This window comes from Euphorbia lathyris, chromosome 2, assembly GCF_963576675.1.
Source record: "Euphorbia lathyris chromosome 2, ddEupLath1.1, whole genome shotgun sequence".
NCBI lineage: Eukaryota > Viridiplantae > Streptophyta > Magnoliopsida > Malpighiales > Euphorbiaceae > Euphorbia > Euphorbia lathyris.
The window spans coordinates 94,353,182-94,380,052 of record NC_088911.1 but is presented as its reverse complement, the minus strand read 5'-3'; the positions used below and the strand labels follow the sequence as shown (position 1 = coordinate 94,380,052).

Here is a 26,871-nt window from a genome sequence, read left to right as displayed (position 1 = left end):
GATATGTCAATCCCACACATATCACTTGACTTGGGGTGGTTTTAAGTTTATCAGTTTACTATAAAGTTTTGTCTCACTTCATGCTTATATGAACACTTTATAATCACTTTAAATAAACTTACGGATTTCCTTTTATTAGACTTTATTTAGTGCTTAAAAGGGATTGCCTTTATATAGTTATAAAACATATATCTCATTAAACAAATGATATAAAGAACAATTCATTTACATTAAGTTTGTATCCTAGAACAATTGTCTATAGGACACTAAACCCCAACAACAACTGCCGACTGCGATGGTTCGGAACTGACAATCTGTAACTGGTTGAACTGTCTAACTAGCCGACTACTCTCACGGAACCACAACCTCTTAATCATGACGTCTGCGCGAGCGATACCCATTAGTATGTATCCATGATTTTATATGCATGATTCGTGGTGTGTGCATTTATTATTTACGGATACATAAGATAAGAAGAACAAACGTTAGTCTAATTACACGTATCACAATATCTCTCTTCCACCTTTATTCCTCCACACACTCGACGGTCCAAGTCTCTTTCCTAGGATTTTGGTTTGGGGCTCACATTGCAGTCCAGGGGACGCGTGATGCCGTTGATTTTTGCGGAAAAATAAATCATTCATCAAACAATACAATTCGTTTTAACGTATCAGCGTTCAGTGACTAAGATATCGACCAAATGGATTGTCCTTTTGAATAACTTGTCTTTTGTTATTTCGCGAGACGCATTAGTTCGGGTTTTGACACCCTTTGAGCGTGTCTCGAATTTAGACGTGGTACGAGTTATTCTTTTTGGTTCAATCATTCGTTATTGACAATGATTTGTTCCCCTTTTATCCACGTGGGTTTGTGTCTCGATTTTGGATTACAACGGGATCTTTTGGATCTATCGAGAGACGTAACCACGTGTTTATTTAGTGACGACCTCACTTTTGGATTTTATTTTAGGGAACGAACTCATCGCATAACATGTTTGTTTCTAGCGTCAAAATCCGCTTGCTCGTTTTGGCTATGTGAAAAGACGGTGAGTCTTATTCGAGCGCACAGTAATCTTTCGGCTAGCAACAACTTTTTATTTCTTCCAATTCACGGGATATATCACCTTAGTGTGGTTATAGAAAATCAACGTTTCGTTTAATCGCATGCTTATTCGAAGAAGGGATATTACCGTTCTTTCCACTTAGGCACGAACTAAGCAAACATGCAGATCGGGCCATATTTCTTATAGTTTTGGTAACAGTCGAAATGATCGAGCCATTAGTCAAACCCACAGTCTCGTCCATATGTTGCAATTACGCGGTTTAGCTCAATTTGGCTTCATGATTTTTAAGCGGTGTATATACCAGTTCGAGGCATGTATTTAACGGCATTGGTTCATTTTCTTTAACTACTCTCGGGATTGACATATATCGTGGATATGGAATGATTTTGGTCGTTTTTATTTCCTTTTACTTTTTTAGTCACTTTTGCGGATACGTCCATTTCTCCTTAGAACCACGCAAGGCGTAACGTAAGAGCTCGTTTTTAATTCGGAAGGGACGGGCCACGTTTTGTCATAATCTCGTTTTATCCCAATGTATTTAAAGAATGTGAATAACGGTTATCGTTAATATAGTTTTTCGAATCAAGATATAACTATCCTTAATACCAAACCAATTCGTACTAATACGTGCTTACGTCACAACGTATTTCCTGAACATGTGCCTTCTTCGGGACACGGAAAGGGACCAGGCGGGTCGTACAAGTTCATTCATACGAGATGACTAAGTCGTCTTTAGTTCGAATCGTTTCGATGTTTTGGTGTAGTTTGTATATCGGTTTAAGAGTATATATTAACGTCTCGTTTCATTTTCTTTATGTATTTTAGGATTAGACACGTATCATGGCAATTTGAAAACACGAATTGATTCATTCATCACACCAAAAATAGTAATGGGTAATCCTATGGCAACTTCTAAGGCTACTATATGCTGACACGGCTGATCGCGGGACCTCACAGGACCGCACAAATTCGCCCCTAACGAATGGATGGGGACCCTTTGGCGCCTTACTGCAAGGGGGAACTTACACTAGCCTCTTTCGAGCGACGAATGGACTCTCAATAAAGGTTTCACGGAAATTACCCAAAAGGTTTGCAATAATGCTTATAAATGCATACGAAAAGAAATAATATGATCCGTCCTCGTTATGGGCTTAATACACGTCTTTCGAAATCAAATTTCTCGCTTCCCCAGCAGAGTCGCCACTTGTAGGTGCCGCGGCCTCGCCCGGAAGACCTGGAGGGTGGACACCGTTGACGATAGATGCTGTGATTGGCGCCGAAAGCAACCAATCGCGGAATCAAGCTGCTCGGCAGGGCCGGAGCTCGGAGTATGGAAGAGTCACCACCCATGAATAGGAAATGAACACCGATCCCTTGCGAGAGACCGGTGAGGGTTCGGGAAATTTGGGTACGAGCCGAGAAGGCTAGCTCCTTTCCGGAGAAAGGCTACCAGGCACCCCGACATCGCCCGGTTCTGAACCACCGGCCTCCTACTTAGCATGTCAGCCGCTAACGGACTAATCGCATATTTCTTTAAGTTTAAAATTCATTTGAAACCTTTTCTTTCTCGTTTTGAATGCCGTTTTGAGCATGTTATCGAAAGCCATTTTAGTAAAGAATCACCCATTTACAAGAATTTAGAGTATGTAGAAGAAGGAGGGAGATAAGAGAATTGATTACTTACAACATGAGACATACTTTATACATTAAGTCTAAACTAATCTTCTCTCCCCAAAAACGTGTTTATTTACATGGTTCGTGCCTTAATCGTCGTTGGAACGATTTAGGCACGTTTCAAAACCCCGTTGCTTTACTTGCTTTTCTCTCGAATCGCCGTTGGAACGACTCGAGTGCTTGAAAATATGAAAAATGCACATTTAACCGAAAACGTGATTAAGCATACAAGTCCATTTATTTTTGTACAAAACCGTTTCAACATAAAACGATTCAAAACTCTATTATTTACAAAGAAAACGATTTTAATTACAAGGTTCGCTTAATCCGTCGTTGGAACGGATTAAGGTTTCAAAACGTGACATTTTAGAAAGTCGTTTGAAATGGCAACGAACTAAAAACCTTTTATTTACATTTGGAACATCTAGAAACCTTTAGTTTAACTAAGCAAATTGAACTCTTTTTTTGTGGTTTATTTTCCCCTTTTCCACTCAATTAATCCTTACTTGACTATGATTACAATAATTAACAAATTAAATCCAAATTCACCCAACCAAATTGATAACACTGGAGAAACTTCCGATTGAATCACGTCCCTGTGAGACGCCGTTTGGATCGGCCAGGGACACTCCGATGCCTAAGTCAGTAGCTAATATGGAAAATAAACTATATTGACAAGGATGAGGGAACGTAAGAATGAATGTACCTCTTGGTAGCCCTAGATGTAGGCTATTTATAGTTGGAGAATTCGTAACCCCTAGGTAACTAGAAAGTCTCTATTAATGCTCATTTATTGGCGGTTATAAGTTACTCTTAACCTGACGGTTTTGAGAATATTAATGATTCATTTATGGCCGAGACGGCGGCCAGCCGTTATCTGGGAAAGTGGAGAGACTCGCCTTAGAGATCCGCCAGCGGATCTCTTAGAGCTAATCCAGGGAGATCCGCCGGGCGGCTTCTTGTGCTACATGGCATACTTGAGGCAATTATCTCTTTTGGTCCTTGTGATAATATCTCGATGTTATCAGAAGCCCCCCCCAAAATGCCTTTAAAGTCCTTCAGGGCTTTTGGGTCCTCTGCGCGTCGTCTTGTGCTTCTGCGAGCATTCTGTTCAATGTTCTTTTATGGCTGACGCGTGTAGTAACATCACAGTTGTGACGGATGATTTTTAAAGGGATACTACCAGCCTTTGATTTCGTCTTTTCGTTAGGTTTTGTTCCTTAAGAGATATCTTTACTGGTGGCGAATCTATGGCTGTGGAGGAGGACCCTCAAGCGGCGAGGGCGAAGAAAGGGGGTAACCCTATTTTTTCGATTTTGCTTAGAAATTTTGGTTTGGAGTAGGTGGCCAGCCATACTCCATTGTATGAACCTTTATGAAGGTTTTGAAGCTGTTCTATTCCTTCTTAGAGGAAGTAAAGCTGCCCAGGGGTTCAATTTGCTACCTATCTTTGAGGTAAAATGATCCGCCCGCAGGACTTATAAATCCTTCTCTGGGAAGGGTATGAGAGTGTAGAGACCTTGCGTCCAAGGATCGTTTTAACTCTATTGGTGACCATGATCCGCCAAGTGGCGGATCTATTGCGAATGTAGAGAACTTGGGATGTTCTCTTTATGGAATACTGAAATTGCAACAGTAAAAGACGTAAAGTTGATCAACAATGTTTATTGATTGGAAAGACACCTTATTACAACAGTGAATAGGTCTTTTACAAAGGAGCTTCATTTGATAACCTTTTAACAAGAAAAACCACATGGGATAAAAGCTTGCTAAAGGAAAAAAGAGTACTCAAGACCGTGAGCGCGCTCTATTTTCTGACAAAGTATTTGCGGAGGTTTTGGAGATTCCACGTGCGTGGTAGCGTATTGCCCTCCATATCTTGTATTTTGAATGTGGCTGGTCCAACCTTCTCCACTATCTGGTATGGACCTATCCAATTAATCCCTAACTTGCCTTTGCCTTCTCGAGATTGGATTTTATCAGCTTTGCGAAGCACCAGATCTCCCATCTTTAGATCCACAAGCTTGACATTTTTATCATGATAAGATGCAATCCGATGTTTATACGCTGCCATGCGTACATAGGATTGGTTCCTGCGGTCCTCGACCTGATCTAGGCGGTCCCTTAACCGTTTGCCATTGTCCTCCTCGCAATAAAAGGCCACTCGATCACTGGGGACTTGTATTTCAACTGGGATTACGGCCTCCACTCCATGAGAAAGGGCGAATGGCGTTTCTCCCGTAGCAGTTCTTGGAGTGGTACGATAGGCCCACAAAACACTTGTAAGTTGATCCGCCCATTTTTTGTCGTGTTCTCCTAGCCTTTTTTTTTATCCCTTTTACGATTGTTCGGTTGGTTACTTCGGTCATTCCATTGGACTGAGGATAATAAATGGAAGCGAATCTGTTCAGGATGCCCAATCCCTCACAAAAAGCCTTGAATTTGCCACAGTTAAACTGTGTCCCGTTGTCGGTGATAATAGTGTGTGGAATGCCGTATCTTCCCACGATGTCGTCCTTGACAAACTCTACTATCTGCTCCGCTGTAATGGAGGAAACAGCCTCGGCTTCCACCCATTTGGTGAAATGGTCCACTGCTACTATTACGTACCTCGTTTGCCGGCGAGTTGGAGGAAATGGGCCAACAATGTCTATTCCCCAGAGGGCGAATGGACGGCCTTCAATAATTGGTTTTTGGATGTGCTTGGTAGTGTGTGACTCATTTGCATGAATCTGGCAACTGTGACAAGATTCTACCAAACTCTGGGCGTCTAACTCGGCTGTGGGCCAGTAGAAGCCTGCTAACCTGGATTTTTTCAAAATCGTGGCGGATGCCTCATGTGACCCACAAGATCCCTCGTGTAGTTCCTTAAGGATTTGTTGTCCCTCTTCAGGTAGAATGCACTTCATCCAAGGATGGCTAAAGGATTTTCTATAGAGACCATCGTTGATCAAGGAGAAATAAGATGCCCTTCTGATTATCTTTCGTGACTCTTCTTTATCTTCAGGTAATGTTCCATTTAGCAGATATTGGCGGATGACCGTTCTCCAATCATCTTCCACTGTTGTGAGTAGAGATACTTCCGCAGATACAAATGCCGGAGCCATTTTTACTTCGAAGGGACAGTCCGGATCCGCCCAATTTGCCTCACAAGAAGCCATTTTGGCCAATTGATCCGCCTCCGTATTGGATTCTCTTGGTATGTGAACCAATTCCCATCTGGCTTCTTTAGCTTCAAGGTTATCTAGCAATTTTTTGACTTTTGCTACATATTTGGCCAGGATCTCGTCTTTTACCTCGTAATTCTTGATGACTTGGTTGACCATTAGTTTTGAATCACTGTAGATCACGATCCGTTCTGGGGTGATCTTTTGAAGTAGACGTAGACCCAATATTAGAGCTTCGTACTCCGCAGCATTGTTAGTGGCATGGAAATTTAGTTTTGATGCGTACCGCAATTTTATGTAATGGGGACCCTTGATCACAACTCCCACCCCTGCTCCCTCCGCCGATGAAGCCCCGTCGGTATACATCGACCATTCTTCTAACGGAGGTTTGGGATGAGATATCCCCTCATCAGTGAATTCATTCACGAAGTCCGCCAGGACTTGACTTTTCAATGATGACCTGCTTTCATATCTTACATCAAATTCGCCCAGGCGGATCGCCCACTCCATCAACCTTCCCGAAGTGTCCGGCTTCTGTAATACTTTTCTCATTTGTATATTGGTACGAACTATTACTGTATGCGCCTGAAAATATGGCCTAAGGCGAATTGCCGTGGTTACAACAGCTAGTGCCATTTTATCTAGTTTTGAATATCTGGTCTCAGCATCTTTCAAAACCTTGCTCACGTAATAAATTGGGAACTGTTGGCCATCCTCCTCCCGTATCATGACCGTGCATACGGCTTTATCTGTGACCGATACATACATGTATAAATCTTCTCCCTTCAAAGGTCGACTCATCATAGGTGGTTCTGTGAGGAACCGCTTGATTCCTTCGAAGGCATTCTGACAATCTTCATTCCACTCGAATGCTTTTTGCTGTTTGATAACTTCGAAAAAAGGCTGACATCTACGGGCTGAGCAAGAAATAAACCTGCCCAAGGCTATAATACGCCCATTAAGGCATTGTACCTCCTTGATATTCTAGGGCGCTTGCATCTCAAGAACTGCTTTGACTTTGTCAGGATTTGGGCTAACTCCTTTTTCGCTGATCATGAATCCTAAATTTTTTCCATATGTAGCTCCAAAAGTGCATTTCTCGGGATTTAATTTGATGTTGTGGTGTCGCAGTACGCCCAGTACTTCCCTTATATCCTCCGCATGCCTTTCTGCCGTCATGCTTTTAATGATCATGTCATCTACGTAGACGGAATAATTACCACTTTTATTGTCCGCGAATATCTTGTTCATCATCCTCTGATAGGTAGCTCCCGCGTTCTTGAGCCCGAAGGGCATAACTTTGAAACAATAAGTGGCTTGATGCATCACGAACGAGGTCTTGATTCTATCCGAGGGCTCCATAGGGATTTGATGATAGCTAGACTTTACGTCAGTAAAGGAATACATTGCGTGACCGGCAGTTCCATCTACAAGCATGATTATGCACGACAAAGGATAATTATCTTTGGGGCAAGCTTTATTAAGATCTGTGAAATCGATGCACATACGATAAGATCCGCCAGCTTTCTTGACTAGTACGACGTTCGCCAACCACTGGGTATAAAGCACCTCCTCGATGGCATCTGCCTTTTGGAGCTTGGCGATTTCATCCTCAATCACTTTTTGCCTTTCCGGACCATGGTTTCTCCGCTTCTGAGCCACAGGAACCGCATTTTTGTCAATGTTGAGTTTGTGGGTGATCACGTCTGGGCTAATTCCGGGGAGTACTTCATCTTTCCATGCGAAAACATCTTCAGCTTCGCCAAGTACTTTGGTGATTGCGTCTCTGATCTCACCTTGTAGGCTTTTAGCTATCCGCACCTGCTTCCCATCCGCCATAGGGTACATTTCGGTTTCCCCCAAAGCCATCGTGACGTGTTCCTCCTCATCTTCCTCCTTAGATTGAGGGCGAATCGTTAAGGATGCGAAATATGTCTCTTGGGCCTCCTTCTGACAACCTTTGACCATCATGCATCCCTTGACCGTGGGAATGTAGAGTGCTAAATGGCGAATGGAGATAAGAGCTGCAACTCCGGAGATAAAAGGTCGTCCAAGGATAATATTGTAAGCTAATTGTCCGTCTAAGACCGAAAACTCCAAATCTTCGCTCCAAACTTGATCATCCCCGGTAAGCTCACAATCCAAAGTAACCTGACCTTTTGTCTGAATGGTATGACCAGTGACTCCTAAAATATCGACCACAGTTGGTTCTATCCGGACAGGATCAATCTTGAGTTTGGCGAATGCTCCTCGCGTAATAATGTTACATGAACTTCCCATATCAATCATTATTCGCCTCATTTCCCAACCTTCAACCATCATGGTGACGACCAGTGCGTCCGCATGGGGTGCAATCTTCTGACCTGCATCTGAAAAAGGGCGGTTTAGGGACATTCTTTCAAGGGTGGTCACCCTTGCCTTTTTTGCTGTTGGCTGATAACCTGGTCCGCCAGCTATGACGTTAATTATGTCTTTTCTCTTCCTTTTCGTCGAGTCCTCTTTGAGTCTAGCATCAGTGTAGCCATCTTCCTTGTGATATTTATAATAATTCTCATGAGTGGTCATATCTGTGCGACCAGCACTTGGCGGTGTTATCACAAATACATTTAAAATATATATACATATAGGAAATTCAAAAAGGAGAATAAATATACATATTTATATAAATATACGTTACGGTAAAATAATAATAATACTTATAGATTAAAAATAAGATAAGAATAATAATAATAATATATATACAAGTGAAAATAAAGACAATACTAGTTATAATACACTTTGATTTTAATTTAAGAAAAAAGCAATGTAAAAATAATGAATAAAATTTGTGAATAAGAAAACTACATTTAAACCAAAATAGCTTTTCTTTACATAATAGCTATATAGAGAATAACCCACCCAAAACAATAAATTAATATGGTTCAAATACATTTAATGAAAATATATATATATATAGTTTTTACAAATCCAAATTAATGTAAACAATGCTCAAACATACAAAAATAAGTAATTATTAGTCATATACCCCAAAATGATTTTAATAAATTAGCTACATAATTATATATATATATATATATTCAAGAATAAATGCCAAAAAAGATGAGAAAAAGGTTCAAAATGGGCTTTTTAAAGTTCCAGTAGATTTACCGACGGAATATCCGTCGGTAAACCGCTTTTAGTAACAGAAAATGGAGAATTATAGAAACAGTCCAATAATTTCTAGATTTATCAAAAAGCTTTACATCTACTTCTATTCGATCATTTTGGTCCCCGGACTACCCAAATTGGGTCATAGTCTATAGCGGAGCCTCCCAAAATGATGTTTTATCTTTAAACCGTTAATTTAAAAAACTTTTAAAATTCTATATTTACAACGTTTTAATCCCGAACTACCCTTAAATCGGGTCACGGTTCATATTGGGACCTTAAAACGAGGTCTTTTATTTAAAACAAAACCAAAACGTTTATTTAATACGAGACGAGAATTAAATAAATACGGAAAAATAAATAAACGTGATCAATAAATAACTAACTAAACAAATGAATAAACGAAACTATAAATAAATAAAATAAATTAAACGAGTCTAGTCCTCGGATAATACCTCAAGATTGGTATTGACAGTCGAAGTCGGTTGATTTCAAGAGTTGAGATTTTTAGTGTTTTCGGTGTTTTTTTGTAAAATATTTAACTTTTTGAAAATTTTCAATTTTTAGAAAAAAAATGTTTTTCCCAAAAATTTACTTTCTCTCTAAAAAAATATTCTAGAAAGAGAAACTCCAAAATTTTTCCTCCCCCTGAATGCATGAGGATCCGTGCCTTTTATAGGCACGGATCCCAAAGTTGGGCGCGCGCCCAACGGGTGTTGCGCCCAACATCAGGTTGGGCGACAGCCAACTTTTGGTTGGGCGCGCGCCCAATAGACGTTGGGCGGACGCCCAACGCAGGTTGGGCGACGCCCAACCTCGATTGGGCGCACGCCCAACAGGCGTTGGGCGGACGCCCAACGCAGGCTGGGCGCGCGCCCAACTGCCGTTGGGCGTGCGCCTAGTGCCATTAGACGCTGTTGGGCGCCCGCCCCACACCGTTGGGTGCTCGCCCAATGATCATTAGGCGCGTGCCCAGCACTCTCGGCATGCGCTCAGCGCTCGTTGGGCGCACGTCCGACGTCCGTTGGATGACGCCCCACGTTTGTTGGGCGTCCGCCCAATGGGAGTCGAGTGGCCGTCCCATGAGCGTTGGGCGTGCGTCAAACATTCGTCGGACGAGTGTTTGGTGCGCCGAGCGCCACGTCTAGCGTTCGAGGGATGCCCACCTGCCAGGGGGCGCCGTTAGTTGCCTACTCACCGACACGCAATCCTTCAGGGTCTTTTCGTGATTTTTATTTTTTAAAACTATTTGAATCAACCGATTTAACCGTCTTATTATGGGTTTTCATCACAGGTCCTCCGACTCAGTGTCTATATCCGCTAATTGCAAAACCATGTTGGTACGCTTGATATCTTCTTCTAAACCTAATTTCTTAAAAATAGACAATGGCATTAAGTTGATGCTTGCTCCTAAATCACAAAGACAACTTGGGAACTCAATATCTCCCAACTTACACAGGATGGTGAAACATCCAGGATCTTTGAGTTTAGTGGGCAAATTATTCGACACTATTGAACTACAATCCTCTGTTAACGATATGGATGAAATTCCTTCCCAACTGATTTTCTTTGAAATCAAATCTTTTAAAAACTTACCATAGTTAGGAATTTGCGTTATCGCATCCATAAACGTTAAATTTATATGCAAATTTTTAAGTTTGTCTAAAAACGTTAAAAGTTGTTTATCATAGTCCTTATTTCAGACTTTTATGTGGAAAAGGTGGTTTGGGTACAAAAGTTTTTGTACTTGCATCTAATGGTGAACTTTTTGAATTTAAAGTATCTTGTTTGGATTTTGTTGGTAAATCACTCCCCTGCATAACATTAGTAGAATCTCCGGGCATTTCCGGACCTAAGTAACTTTTTCCTGAACGAAGAGTGATAGCCTTTACATGCTCTTTCGGATTTTCTTCCGTATGGCTGGGAAGACTTCCCTTTTTTCGGGATGGAATTGATTTAGCAATTTGTCCTATTTGAACCTCCAAATTATGGATGCTAGACGAGTGGTTTTTAATTAATTGATCGAATTTATTCTCAATTCGTTTAAAACCATCATCGTGACTATTTATTTTACCACCGATAGCGTCTATAAATTTGTCGATTTTAGAAGATAAAGTGATAATCGTGTCTCTTGACTGATTTTGATAACTATTAGTACGATTTTGATTAGCATTGGTATTGTTATTATCTTTCCAATTAAAGTTAGGATGATTCCTCCATCCAGAATTATAAGTACTGGAATAAGGATTATTAGTTTGGTTTTGCCCTTGGACAAAATTTACCTGTTCAATCTCATCCATACCTTCGTAATCCACATCCGTTAGGATTGGATTATGGTTAGTATCGCACGGTGCCATAACCCTATCAAGTTTGTGCGATAAGGAAGAAAATTGGGCTTGTAACATTACTACTGGATCGAGATTCACTATACCTTTAACTGGTGATGTGGTTGAGGATGATGGTTTTGCCACTGGTATATGTCCACGTTCTGCGGGCCACATACTACTATTGATCGCCATTTCCTCCAAAAGTTCTCTCGCTTGGGCGGATGTCTTCTTCATATATAGCCCTCCCAACATAGCATCTAATGAACCTCCAGTTGTTGGATTTATTCTGTTATAAAATGTTTGCATTAAAAGTGCATCGGGCAATTGGTGGCGTGGGCATAAACGTTGAAGTTCCTTAAAATGTTCCCAAGCCTCATAAAGAGTTTCATTATCATTTTGAGTAAAAGATGTTAACTCTTTTATGACTCTTGCTGTTTTTGCTAAAGGGAAATTTTTTGATAAAAACGCTTGGGCTAATTGGTCCCAAGTTTCGAATGTTGCGGCTGGCATAGAAGTTAACCAAACTTTGGCTCTATCCTTCAAAGTGAAAGGAAAGGGTCGAAGTTTAATTGCTTCGGCTGACACATCGGTCATTTTGAAAGTGTCGTAAATTTCTAAGAAATTTGTCAAATGGGTGTTTGGGTTTTCGTTGGGTAGTCCATAAAATATCACATTATTTTGTAACATATTAAGCAAAGTTGGCTTAATTTCAAATTAGTGTGCGACTATTTGGGGTCTAACTATGCTACTGGTTACACCGGTCACTCCTGGCCTAGCGTAATCCATGAATGAAGGTGGATCTGCCATATTTTCTGGCTGTGGATTTTGTTTTTCTTTTTGTTTCTTGTTTTTCTTTTTCTTCTTAATTGTCTTTTCAATTTCTGGATCAATTGGGTTTGGTGGAATGCCCGAACTTCGAGAACTGCGCATGAACTTGAAATTTTTGCATGAACCGAAACTACCTTCAAAACAGAATTGAAAAATAAATATGTAAGTAAATTCAAATAAATAAAATATAAAAGTTAAAATAAGTATGTATAAACCTAGATTCGAAATAAAACACGAAAAATCTAAATTTTTGTAAAAAAATTTGGCGTTCCCCGGCAACGGCGCCAAAAACGTGTTGAGCGATTTCCGTAAGTGCACGGTTTTGCTTGTAGTAATAAAAAGATATCGATCCCACAGGGAACGTTTTTTCATAAAAACTTATTTCGATATGGTTTAAATACGTCTTTAGGTTTATTTAATAGATAATCGTTAAGTGAATTGGATTTGAGATTGAATTAATAAGAATCAGATTAGAATTATATGTCAGAATGTTAGAAATCAATTCTGTCTTGAGATTAGATTACAAGATAGAAACATTTAGCGTTTAAAAATAAGAGAAGAGTTGAACTCGTTTGCATTAAGCAAAGATACCAACTTTAAACTTTGTAAAAATTATAAGTGTGTAATAAATGTAAATTCCTTCAATTAGAAGGCTTTGAACCGTAGAGAATCCCCCTGATGTTGAGTAGATTTCTACCTTAACCAAGTTTATACTTATTTCCGATAAGCCGACCCAACAATCATATCGTCCATAAATACGAACTTACTCAAGTGTTCAACAAAGTTTCCTTGTAAAGATGAGGATTAAATTCGTTTTAATGAAACACCATAATCTTACTTCGGATTAATTACCAAAGTAACTACATAAACATATATTGAATTGCATGAACTTTATTAGATGAATTGTGAATTGATACAAGTTTACAAAGAACATTAAACATGAAAGCATTAAAAACGACATTCGAGTTCCGGGTCGTCAATCCTTTCCTCAAACCTCGTTAAAGTTTGTCAGGCTCCAAGGTCGCATCCGCTGCTTGATCTTCTCGCTGAATTTTCGGAATAGAGATGATGTTTCTTCTATCGAAATGTAAACTAGTCTTCAAACAGATCTTAATCTAAATCTAATTGCTCCTGTGTTTGTAAGTAATCTAAGAACAATTTGTGTACATCAGATTGCTTTTTACAAGAATGAAATCTAACTCTGAATCGTTTTGACTCGGAATTTCTGCATAAATTCTTCACTAATCTTAAATAATCTAACTCTCTCTAACTATGAAATCAACTCTTTATTTATAGATGTTGAAGAGTCGTGTTTAAGGATTGTGTCCGTTGCGAAGAGACGTTTCTATCCACCCAAACAGACGTGATCCTTTGAATTAAAACATGTGAAAGTTGTGCTGACAGAATCTCTGATGCTACCGAGATTATAGAATCCCTGCCGAGATTAGGGGAGTAAATTTTGGTCTTCGGAACGCAAGTTGGAGGAGCTGGAATTAGCGTGTCGCGATCGAGATTAGGGAATCTCGGTCGCGACACGGGATCTTCTTCCCGAGTCCGGCTCCATTCCCGTCCTTCGTTTCGGTGCGCTGATTTTTCTCGTCTTTTGGCTCGTAACTTAGGGTTTTTCCTTCGTTTTGATCTGTTTTCGTTCCTATTTGTATTTTACCAAATATTTAGGTACCTTGAATGAAAGAAACATATCCGGACGTAAAAGTACTCTAAATGGATACAAATAGCACGATTTCATAGCAAAACTGATGTAAATATTAATGATATTTTAGGTATATTTTGGGCTTAACATTCATCATCTCATATTAGTTTACAATTTTTTTCGATAATATAAAAAAATTGAATTTATAAACAAAATTGTTATTGCATTTACGTATACACAAATGATAGATTAATGTATATGACAAATCTGTTATATAAAAAATATGTGTATATAGTCTATTAGGAAATATGTGATTAAACTTTATTTATATAATTAACTAGCCTTATATAAGAAGATGTAGTTAAAATTTAACACTAACATTAGTTGTATATACATATCTGTTATACTTTATTAATAAAGTCAAGTTCCCATGCATTATTTAACATTCTCTCCCATATGTATTTATTCTTATTTTTCTGGTAACATATATATTAACTGAATTATATACCTGCTTATTTACATATATATTAAATACTATATATATATTTTATTATTATATAAATCAATAAAATAAAATTAAATATTAAAGAGTAATTATATATATATATATATATATATATATATATATATATATATATATATATATGTATAATCACTTATTTCGATTATTTAATTTGAGACTAATCATATATCAATAAAATCTCGAAATTTAATTTCAATTTTATCCTTTGATTTTTTTATCTTTCACTTAATAATATTTATCTTAAAGTGTTATTGTTAAACAGAGAAGTTTACTTAATGCATAAAATCAAGTTGTAACACATTTTTTAACAAACACTCTTCTATATATTTTTATTTTTCTTATGAAATATACAATAACTAAACTATATGCATTCTTATTTACATATATATTAAATACTTATATACATGTTTATATTATTCTTAATTATGATTTTAAACCATAATTTAAGAGTAATTATATATACTCACTTATTTCGATAGTTCGATTTGAGACTGATCATATATCAATAATTATCGATAATTAAATTTCAATTCTATCTTTTAATTTTTTTTTCAATCAGTTACTGAGTGAATTAAGATCAATATTTTTAACATCTTTAGCAAAATCAATAATATCTACAGTCCAATTAAGCATGATGACATCATAAATAATCATTATTTGGATTTATTATATAATTAATTGAAGTATATTTTCAGATCATATTGATTTTGCACGTCTAAATGATTTTAGAGAAGATGCACAACAACCATTATAATAAATTACAATTTCAATTCCTAAAACTCATATTGTTGTACAGGGAAGTCCTGCATTTGTGTTTATGTCAATTATTAATCAAGAAGCATTAGCACCAAGTTTTGAAGTATACATTCTCATAATATTTAGGAATATCTATATTTTGAGAGGAGATCCACACGATCTATTCAAAAGGTAGAATGGACGGTGATGTTGTAATCAATCAAGTAGTGTGTGGAGATAATGGTTGTACGTGCTTCCATTCATCAAGTTTGTTTTCCTTTCACATTTCTTCTCAACTCTACAACGGTTATAATCAACATTGACTTTTTATGCCTTTAGGGGAGTGAAATATTTAGTTCTTACATCTGGCACTCACTTCGTTGTACATTCAGTTGGATGATTCTTAATTATTGCTGCTTTAATTATTATTTCTGTATTCGACTTTTGTTTTTCTCTTCAAATTCACAAATAACATATGCATTTTGCTCCTACAAATAATGAAAATACATTTATATCTTTATACTGGTTCACAAAAGTTATATAACTTTTTATATATGAAAATAGTTCTATTACACTTTGAATTTGTTTAAAATTAATAATTACTTTCTTAAATAAGTTATTAATCTTCTAATATTGCTTATAATGATATATTAAACTCTTACACTTACTTAAAATTAAAATTAAGTATTTCTATTTGTTCAAAATTATGCATTACTCTCTCATTTACATAAACAAAATTCTACTAATACTCGTCTTCCCATGTTAGTTATATATAATTTGTTTTCTATAATATAAAATAATTTGAATTTATAAACAAAATCTGTATTACATATACGTACACATAAATGATAGATTAATGTATATAAATTTTTTACTAAATAGGAAATATGTATATAGTTGTTGGCCCAAAATAAATAAATTTTATTTTCATGTATATAGAAAGCTTATATTTAATTTTAGGGTATAGTTTCCATTTTTCTAAATAAAAGAAATAAAAATGATGAAAAATATGAAAAATCAAAATAATAAATATATATAAAAACTAACCTCTAGCGCTACGAGCTAGAGGTCGGTCCTCGCCCGGAGCCCGTTTTCGGTCACCGACTTCTCCAAACGCACCCGGACACAACCACGAGCTAACCTATGAAGCCTAGCACATCTCCACATATAGGCCCAAGCCTTAAAAGTCTCTCTAACCACAAGGTAGTGGGGTGATGTGGCATGGAAGTTAGTGGTGGTTTGTGGAGGTTGAGAAAGTTAGTGAGGTGGCAAGTTAGTGGGCAAAGTTAGAGAGAAAAATAAGGGTTAGTTGGTGATTAATTACACAAATTGCCCTCTCAAAATGCTATAAATAGACCCTCCATTCTTCATAATTAATCACTCACTCAACACAACAAAAACGCCCTCTTAAAGGTTCTTTCCAATGCTCTCCTTTTAAGTTCTTAGTTCTTGAGTTCTTCCTTTTTGTTCTTCATTTTTCTTAGCTTTAATTCCTTCTTTTAGCTTGCCTTTAACTTTAATTCAAGTTCTAATAGCCTCCTTTCAAGTTTTTTCAATTCAATCTAGCATTCCTAAGCCTTTAGTTTGCTCAATCCTTAGCTAGAATTCTGTTTCCAAATTAATTTTCCAGATTCGTCCAATTATTTTCAAAGCCCGATTTCGTCCATTTAAAGTCATTTTGCTTTCAATCCCTTCAACAAAGTTATTCCTGACATCCTGAGGTTCAATCTAGTATATTCATTTTCCCAATTCAGTGTCCAGAAACTCTATTTACAAGCCAATCTTTACACCTCAAATTCTTTAAACATTCTGTTTCCAGTTTTTCCAGATTCGTCCAGTGATTTTCTAGGCCTATTTTCGTCTGTTTAAAATTCGTTTCAGCCTTCGATCCCTTCTAAACATATGTTCTTGACATCCTGAAGTTAGATTTAGCCTTTTGATTCACTTGATTCCGTATTCGTAAGCACTCATACGGTTCCCCCGAATTTGAAGGTCAAATCTGCCCCATTGTTACCTACCATAAGTCAGAAATTGCCAAGATCAATTCCGCTCATGCCAATCAACCGCGGTTTTCCGAGAACCTCGAACCGACACCAAAATTCAACCTCCAGCCGAGATAGCTATTGTGGCTCCGAGTTTGTCATTGAATTCTAAATTATTATTATTATTTGCATTTTAATTCCTTGTATTTAATTTGCTTTTCCAATTCAATTGAATTAGCTATATGTTTAGTATAGAAATTTTTTAATTGTAATTAATTTCATTTTTTTATGTTTAATTTGAACACATGTATTTAAACCTTGATTTATATCAATAAAATACAAATTTTTCTAAAATTTCGTGTCAACTTCGCACTTTAATTTTCTTTATTTTTTCGTCTTTAATTTACCCGCATTAGCTTAAATAAAAATAATTTATCTCGCAAAGTTTCTATAACGGCGTGAAAGACCCAAGAGGGACTTTTTCAATCCTTGCATCCCTCGTCAGTCGCTTCGTTTAGATTTCAAGTTTTGGCGCGCAAATTCCATAAACTTAACCGTATTTAATAATTGAGAAATTATCTTCTCTGGCACGCCCGCACACTAACCACACGTGACAAGGTTGAAAATTAGCGTTACTCGCAAAATATCGCTAACAATTTTTGACACGTCCAGTGGGATCTTTTGTTTTTTTTAGGCTACCAAAAATTGCATTTAGGACCTAAAACCATTTTTACAACATTTTTTTTATTTTTCAAACCTCGTATCGTATTTTTCTCGCCCCACTTTACCTTACCAAAATTTATTAGCTAACGCTAATAATTTTTGGCACGCCCAGTGGAACCTTTTTTTTAAGCTTAGCCAAAAATTTAAGGCTTAATACATACCTAGCCCCCTAACGTTGTCCATTTTATTCATTTAACCCCTTCAACTTAAAGGACATCCTTTTAACCCCCTAAACTCCAAAAAAACGCTACTTTTAACCCCCTATCATCTGACATGGCATTGACCTAGTCAACGTTTGTGTCTCAAACACAGGAGGCGCGTGGGAGGATTTTGTTCTTGCCTCCAACGGTAAAAAAAATGCATACAGCCCCCTAAAGTTGTCCATTTTGTTCATTTAACCCCCTCACCTCATCGGACAACCCTTTAACCCCCTAAACTCCAAAAAAATCCTAGTTCTAACTCAAGTACGGGCATTGGAGATAAAGAAGATTTAATTGGTGTTTTTCTAATTTTTAATTGGTGCTTTTTTTGGTCTCAATCCACGTTGGAATTGTGAAAATGCTTTAACTTTGTATGAATTATGACCCCAGTGTATATGATACAGTGGAAGGCAATACAAAGGAAGAGTTAAAATCTGATTTGATATGAAGTATAGAATACAGTGGAAGAGAATTGATGACTAAATGATATTTATAGCAATTTTTCAATATTAAGGACTTTCAAAAGAAGAAAGTAGGAAAGAAAAGAGCAAATTATACACACAGACAACATTATATCTCGGAAGTCTAAAATATGAGGTTAAAAGTAGCATTTTTTAGAGTTTAGGGGGTTAAAGGGGCGGCCCGTGAGGTGAGGGGGTTAAATGAACAAAATGGACAACTTTAGGGGGCTGGGTAATTCAGGATACACACGTGTCACGCGCGTGATATACACGGACAACATTATATCTCGGCATTCTAAAATAGGGAGTTAAAAGTAGCATTTTTTTTGGAGTTTAGGGGGTTAAAAGGATGTCCCTTAAGTTGAAGGGGTTAAATGAATAAAATGGACAACTTTAGGGGGCTGGATGTGTATTAAGCCAAAATTTAAATACCAGTTTTCTACGTACATATTTTTTTGTATTTTCAATTGAGCTTTGTGTTCGTTCTTTGCTTCATCAGTTCTTTAACCAATATTTATTTATTTATTTTTCTTGCTTAATTCTAGTTACTAATTTAGTTTAATCATTTTGCTTACCATTATTCACGGAGAATGCCTCTGAATATCAATAGGTGCAAAGCAATCAAACCATGACGAGGACAACATACGAAGATGCAAGGGATGCTACGATACCGGTGTATTTTGGTGGTTTCAATCGAAATCGACATTTTACAATAAGTACAACCGGATTGTGGGTCCATTGGTACATCGTATTTAGATGCTACAATGATGGCTATATTCAGTTCATTCATAGTGACGAGCATAATATTGACTGCAAGTGTTGTGCTTATGTTCAAACTACGTCATTCTATGATGATCGATATGGTTGCTATGTGGAGCAAGTCCAGGAGTCCCATAAGAATCCACATGGTCCTGATTATATTGAAGTATGGGAGCATCTACGGATGAGTAATCCTCATTGCCAAAATAGTTATATTTGTAATTATAGGGATGAAAACCTCCATTTTCATCGTCCTTGTCGGCAATCTTGCTTTGGAAAAAGTACGGTCATGGCTCCAATCGAGCATAAGACATATGAAAATGTTGTGTGCTCTAATATGAGTTATGACCAAAATTCTTTCAAGGATTCTAGTCATGTGGCAGAGGTGGAAGCAGTCCAAGTTGTTGAGGATGATGGAGAAATCGAATCATTACTTATGGAGGAGAACCAATCAAAGGACGATGCATATCAACGATTTTTGGATCAACTCGAGAAACAGACGGCTAATATAGCAGCTTCTTTCAGAGCCTGCATTGAAGGCTGTATCGGGGCCATCCAAGATGGAGAACTTCATTACAATACAAAGTTAGAAGCATTTCCACACGCCCGACTCTCCCAAAAATGAAGATTCCTAACGGTGAGACGACAATAGAAAGTCAAGAGGATGGAGACGATCCCTATGACTATGATTCTAAGTCCATACAAGAGGATGACGCCGATTCCAATGATCTTGATTCGGGGGGCATCCACGAAACTCCTATAGAAATTCAAGAAGAAGGAGGAGATGTTTCTAGGAGCTATGACTCAAAATCCAACGAAGTGGATGATGTCGTGTCTAGTGATCTTGATTCAGGGGGCAACATAGAGGAAGCAACTCAACAAGAACCCACTCTAGAAGTATTACCGATATATGCAAATCCCCAAAGGTCAATAGGATTTTTATGGAGCATCGACATGAACGAGAAGGAAATTGTGCAAACCCAAGATGATGATGAAGATGTATCTCATGACCTTAATTCAGGTTTCTGCCAGGAGGATGATGACCTATCAGATACTCCGAACTCGGGGGGCATCCACGAAACTCCTATAGAAATTCAAGAAGAAGAACGAGTTGTTTCTAGGAGCTATGACTCAGAATCCAACGAAGTGGATAATGTCGTGTCTAGTGATCTTGATTCGGGGGCAGTAAAGAGGAAGCAATTCAGCAAGAACCCACTCTAGAAGTATTGCCCATAGATGCAAATCCCCAAAAGTCAATAGAATTTCCAGGGAGTCTTGACGTGAACCAGAAGACAGTTGTATAAGCCCAGAAAGAGGAGGAAAATATATCTCATAACCTCAATTCGGATTTCAGTCAGAAGGGTGATGACCCATCAAGCACTTCTAACTCGGAGGGAATCCACGAAGGACCTGTAGAAATTCAAGAAGATGAGGAAGACTTTTCTTGGAGCTATGATTCATAATCTAGTCAAGAGGATGAGGTATCCAACCCGGGGGGCATCCAAATGGAAGAGGTGCAAGAATTTATTCTAGAAGAATCTCTCATTCTTGTGAAGTCTTTAAAATCAGAAGATTTTATGAAAAGTTGTGATATCGAAGAAGAAGCGGCTTCAGAAACACATGAAAATAAGGAAGATATTTTCTACGATTGTAATTCGCAATTCAATCAGGATGAAGAAAACTTCTATGATCATGGTTTGGGGGGCAGTCAAGATCAAAAGATTAATCGAGAACCTACCCCAGAAATACCTCTAATGATTCTTCCAACAACTCATGTTTTTCCAGAGCCTATGATCACTATGAAGTTTGTTAACTCAAACACGGCACCAAGTTTACAGACCATGATTCTTCTTTTCGCCAGTCTACTTCAACTTTCCTACCATCTGGACAAGTCACGAGGTTTCTACTTCTTAACCTTGTTTATTTATGTAGAATCTGGTTTATAATTATACTTTATTATGCGGGGAAAAAGTCATAAAAATAAGATCATCGACATGGAAACTCGCATCCCTCTTGTAGAAATATTATTAGGCATCTTATTATATGAGGCTATAACATGATTTTGTACTTACAACATAGCCCATAAGACCATTCATGATACGTCCGTGTCCTTAATTTTTTTTTATTATACCCCGAATCCTAAGTTATATTATATTCGTTTTAGGATTATTCGATTAATGGGGTGTTATGGGTATAGTTTTGAGGGTAATTGCACACTTTTATAACAATTATAAGTTTAGGGTAAGTTTTAAAAGAAATTAGATGTTTGGAGGACCAAAAGGAATAATTAACTACTTACTTCAAGGCCTATATATAGCCTTATTTGAGAATTAAGAATCATTTTGATCAAACCAATCCTTCATCATTGTTCTTCCTCCATCCTTCTCCTCCATTCTCTCTCCACCTTCAACCACCACCAAAAATAGGACAGCTCCACCATTTTGGGTGTTTCCGGAGATCTAACCGTCCAAATCACCTCAAATTTTAACTGGAGATTCTAGACACATAGAAGCAACTTCTGACCGAGGGATTTTGATTTGGAGGTGTGAGCAGAGAATACGGGCTAGGCAGATTTGGGACAGATTTAGGGTTTTGGGGGTGTTGTTCTCAAATCTAGGCTAAGGTAAGTAACTATCAACTAGTTTTTGGTTTGCATGTATAAATATATATATATATTAAGCTATAAATCTCTATGAATTTGTCTCCTAAGGGTTTTCTTAGAAATTATTTGAGTATTGGTTGTTGATTTGAGTTTGTGTTCAAGTTTGAAGGAAATGAGTTCACAATGGTAATTTTGAACTATGTTGATATTGAATTGGTTTTACCTTGATGTTGAATTGGTTTTCCTAAGAGTTTGATTATTATTTAGTTAAATTTATATTGAATTGGTTTTCTTAAGGGATATTTAGTTCAATTGATGTTGAATTGGTTTTCTTAAGGGTTTAAGTGCTATTTGGGTTCAATTGATGTTGATTTGAATTTCTTTAAGAGTTTTAATGTTACTTCGGTTCAATTAGTGTTCAAATTGGAATTTGGTTCAATTAGTGTTCAATTGGAATTCTTTAAGGGTTTTAATTATATTTTGGATTTCTTCAGGGGTTCAATTGCTATTTTGGTTCAGTAAATGTTGGATTTCGATTTATTGATGATTGTAGTAAAGTTGGATCTATTTGATGAAATTGAAGTTTGGTTGGATTTTGGGTAAAGTTTGTATCCATCAGGAGTAGTCCGGACGGGTGGTTTGATAATTGAAGACCATGTTCAGTGAGGAACATGGCCTGTGTACACAGTCTAAAGACCTAGTCGGGTATTGGCAGCGAAGTGTTGGGTAAGACCAATACGGGATTAGGCATGGTTAAAGAGACATCTTGATTATGTTTACGTGTTGTGGATCGATTTACGAGGGGATACTCGGTGATGGATACGATATTGAATTTGATTTGAACTTCGGTTTTTAGTAAATGTTTATAAACGAATCATTACATTTTGATTAAGTTTGATTTGAGATTATTGATTAAAATTCTGTTTTAATTTGATGTTGTTTACAAGTTAATAAGTTTAAGGTTTGGTTTGGTTAAATGTTTTCACAAATTTATACATATAGTTATTTTACGTAAAAACTAGTTTTTATAGTTGATAGTTGCTTACTGAGATTTTTGTCTCATATTTTCAAATGTTTTAATGTTTTTAGGCGAAGAAGTACGAAGTATTGAGGGAAGTGTTCGCCACTAGGGCGAGGATTGGATACGGCCACGATTGTCCAAGTCGTCTTCTAGTGTATTGCATACCATTTTGTACATGTAGATATAGACGTTTTTTTGTGCTTGTGAATATGTAGGAACTTACGTCGCCCATTTTGAATCGAATATAAAGTTGTGGTATGCCGGATTTTGGTTTGAATGTCCAAGTATGGTGTTAATTTGTGAGATTAGGCAAATTAAAAGTTAACAAGTTAGAATTGGAGTAATTTTCTATGTTTCGAACTCGTTTTGGTAAAACACACGAGAAAAGGATTCGTAATTGGAAATTATAAATGATTTTCGACCTTTTACAAATGTAAAAGTATATGTAGAAAATGTTTTTAAGTTCAAACATGATTTGTAATTCTTAACATTTGATTGTGAGATGTTACTTCCGACTCGTTCACGTCTGTGGTAATGTCTCACTGTCATATCCGATTCTATTTTGGATCGGGTTTGACAATTCATGGCCAAAATAAGTTGGCGTTTTTGCCAGCACAAAAAAAAATTGAGCTGGAAAACTTCCAGCTCGGCGAACTGGAGCTCAGCGAGACGCCTAGTGTCTCGTCGAGACACCATGTCGTCTTGTCGAGACCCATTTGGTCTCGACGAGACGAGACAGCAGTGATGGTTCTAAAAAGGAACCATCGCGTGGTGTCTCGTCGAGACGCCCAGTGTCTCGCCGAGACACCATGTTGTCTCGTCGAGACCCCTTTGGTCTCGACGAGATGAGCTGGAGCTCACAGCCCAGCTCACGACCTGGAAACCCCCCAGCTCCGCGAGCTGGAGCCTAGGGGCCAGGCCAAAAAATAAAAAATAAAAAAAATAAAGATCAGTCAAATTCAATTCTAGGTACAAGATCATAATCTTCAAATCCTAGTTTCTCAAATTCAGTTCAAAAGATCAGTGAAATTCATATCTTCCAATAATTTTCTCTCCAATTCTATTTTATATAATTGGCATCTGATCATTCAAATATATTAGTTTAAGTCTAATACGCGATTCAAAATCATTGATTTTGATTAATTTTACTCATCCCATAATCTTTCATTGTCATCTTCTTCATTTGCTTCGAGTTCAAACTCACAAATAAAAACACTCAATTATTACCCTTTCTAAATCGTATTTTCAATCTGTTAGTTGATCCCAATTAATTAAAATACCCAGGACCAAGCTTTTGGTAATTATTGATCTCAAAATCATAATTTCCATCAAACAACTGTTCTGGTTAACCTTTTTTCCAAAATTAATTTCAGCCGCCATAAGCCATATTTTTCTTCAAAACCAATCTCGATCTCTTCGTTGATATCCAAATTATAACTCTCAACTTTTGTTTTGTTCAAAACGATTTCCTATAACCTCAATTTTCTCACTCAAAATCACCCTATTGTCATTTGATTTTTCTTACATCAGATAACTCGTGTATTTATTTTTCAATTAATTGGCAAAATTACATTTGAGTCCTTCAAATTTTAAAATGATTCCGACACGTCCAATTCAACAAATTCCAATCTGATTATTCTAGAAGTCCATTTAGCTTAGATAAATATTATACACTCCTCAATTCAAGGCAATCGTGTCCAAATTAATTTTCATCGTCATCATAGCTTCAAGTTATTTTTTCATTAACCTAGAATCCTTCAAGCCATTTCCATATCATTTTCAGAAGCAATCTCTGATTCTAAAGTATCAATTATCTCAGAACCAAACTTTTGATATTTATTTGATCTGAATCAAATTTAATCCCATCAAACAACTGTTCTGAACAACTGTTTTGATCTCAAACCATTCATCGGTCACGAGGTCAAGTTTGTTATTATTTATTTATTTTTGCACAATCATCTCCATTAATTTCGTCGTACATATTGCTTTGTAATTTTCCTGCTTTATTTCTCACATTTTCAAAAAAAAAAACAAAAAGAAAGAAAAAAAAATTGTTCAAAAAAATCCTAAATACATTCTTTTGTGTACAAATTTTCAATCCTAGTCAATTTATACACAAAAGATGGGGGCAATTGTTGGCCCAAAATAAATAATTTTTTTTTTCATGTATATAGAAAGCTTATATTTAATTTTAGGGTATAGTTTCCATTTTTCTAAATAAAAGAAATAAAAATGATGAAAAATATGAAAAATCAAAATAATAAATATCTATAAAAACTAACCTCTAGCGCTACGAGCTAGAGGTCGGTCCTCGCCCGGAGCCCGTTTTCGGTCACCGACTTCTCCAAATGCACCCGGACACAACCACGAGCTAACCTACGAAGCCTCGCCCATCTCCACATCTAGGCCCAAGCCTTAAAAGTCTCTCTAACCACAAGGTAGTGGGGTGATGTGGCATGAAAGTTAGTGGTGGTTTGTGGAGGTTGAGGAAGTTAGTGAGGTGGCAAGTTAGTGGGCAAAGTTAGAGAGAAAAATAAGGGTTAGTTGGTGATTAATTACACAAATTGCCCTCTCAAAATGCTATGAATAGACCCTCCATTCTTCATAATTAATCACTCACTCAACACAACAAAAACCCCCTCTTAAAGGTTCTTTCCAATGCTCTCCTTTTAAGTTCTTAGTTCTTGAGTTCTTCCTTTTTGTTCTTCATTTTTCTTAGCTTTAATTCCTTCTTTTAGCTTGCTTTTAACTTTAATTCAAGTTCTAATAGCCTCCTTTAAAGTTTTTTCAATTCAATCTAGCATTCCTAAGCCTTTAGTTTGCTCAATCCTTAGCTAGAATTCTGTTTCCAAATTAATTTTCCAGATTCGTCCAATTATTTTCAAAGCCCGATTTCGTCCATTTAAAGTCATTTTTTTGCTTTCAATCCCTTCAACAAAGTTGTTTTTGACGTCCTGAGGTTCAATCTAGTATATTCATTTTCCCAATTCAGTGTCCAGAAACTCTATTTACAAGCCAATCTTTACACCTCAAATTCTTTAAACATTCTGTTTCCAGTTTTTCCAGATTCATCCAGTGATTTTCTAGGCCTATTTTTGTCTGTTTAAAATTCGTTTCAGCCTTCGATCCCTTCTAAACATATGTTCTTGACATCCTGAAGTTAGATTTAGCCTTTTGATTCACTTGATTTCGTATTCGTAAGCACTCATACGGTTCCCCCAAAGTTGAAGGTCAAATCTGCCCCATTGTTACCTACCATAAGTCAGAAATTGCCAAGATCAATTCCGCTCGTGCCAATCAACCGCAGTTTTCCGAGAACCTCGAACCGACACCAAAATTCAACGTCCAGCCGAGATAGCTATTGTGGCTCCGAGTTTGTCGTTGAATTCTAAATTATTATTATTATTTGCATTTCAATTCCTTGTATTTGATTTGCTTTTCCAATTCAATTGAATTAGCTATATGTTTAGTATAGAAATTTTTCAATTGTAATTAATTTCATTTGTTTTTATGTTTACTTTGAACACATGTATTTAAACCTTGATTTATATCAATAAAATACAAATTTTTCTAAAATCTCGTGTCAATTTCGCACTTTAATTTTCTTTATTTTTTCGTCTTTAATTTACCCGCATTAGCTTAAATAAAAATAATTTATCTCGCAAAGTTTCTATAACGGCGTGAGAGACCCAAGAGGGACTTTTTCAATCCTTGCGTCCCTCGCCAGTCGCCTCGTTTAGATTTCAAGTTTTGGCGCGCAAATTCCATAAACTTAACCGTCTTTAATAATTGAGAAATAATCTTCTCTGGCACGCCCGCACACTAACCACACGTGATAAGGTTGAAAATTAGCGTTACTCGCAAAATATCGCTAACAATAGTTTATTAGGAAATATATTATTAGACTTTATTTATGTAATTTGCTAAACTTTTATAGGAATAAACTTTCATATAACACTAACATTCGTGGTATAGATATATTATTAGACTTTATTTATGTAATTAGCT

General features: G+C 36.9%; 1 non-coding gene across 1 annotated transcript; it reads left to right on the top strand.

Annotated features, from left to right (window-relative positions):
* Window positions 1-11,700: 11,700 nt before the first annotated feature.
* Window positions 11,701-11,807, top strand: LOC136221200 (small nucleolar RNA R71). The gene has a single exon (XR_010684982.1). It is a non-coding gene; the product is annotated as a small nucleolar RNA R71 (small nucleolar RNA).
* The last annotated feature ends 15,064 nt before the right edge of the window (window positions 11,808-26,871 follow it).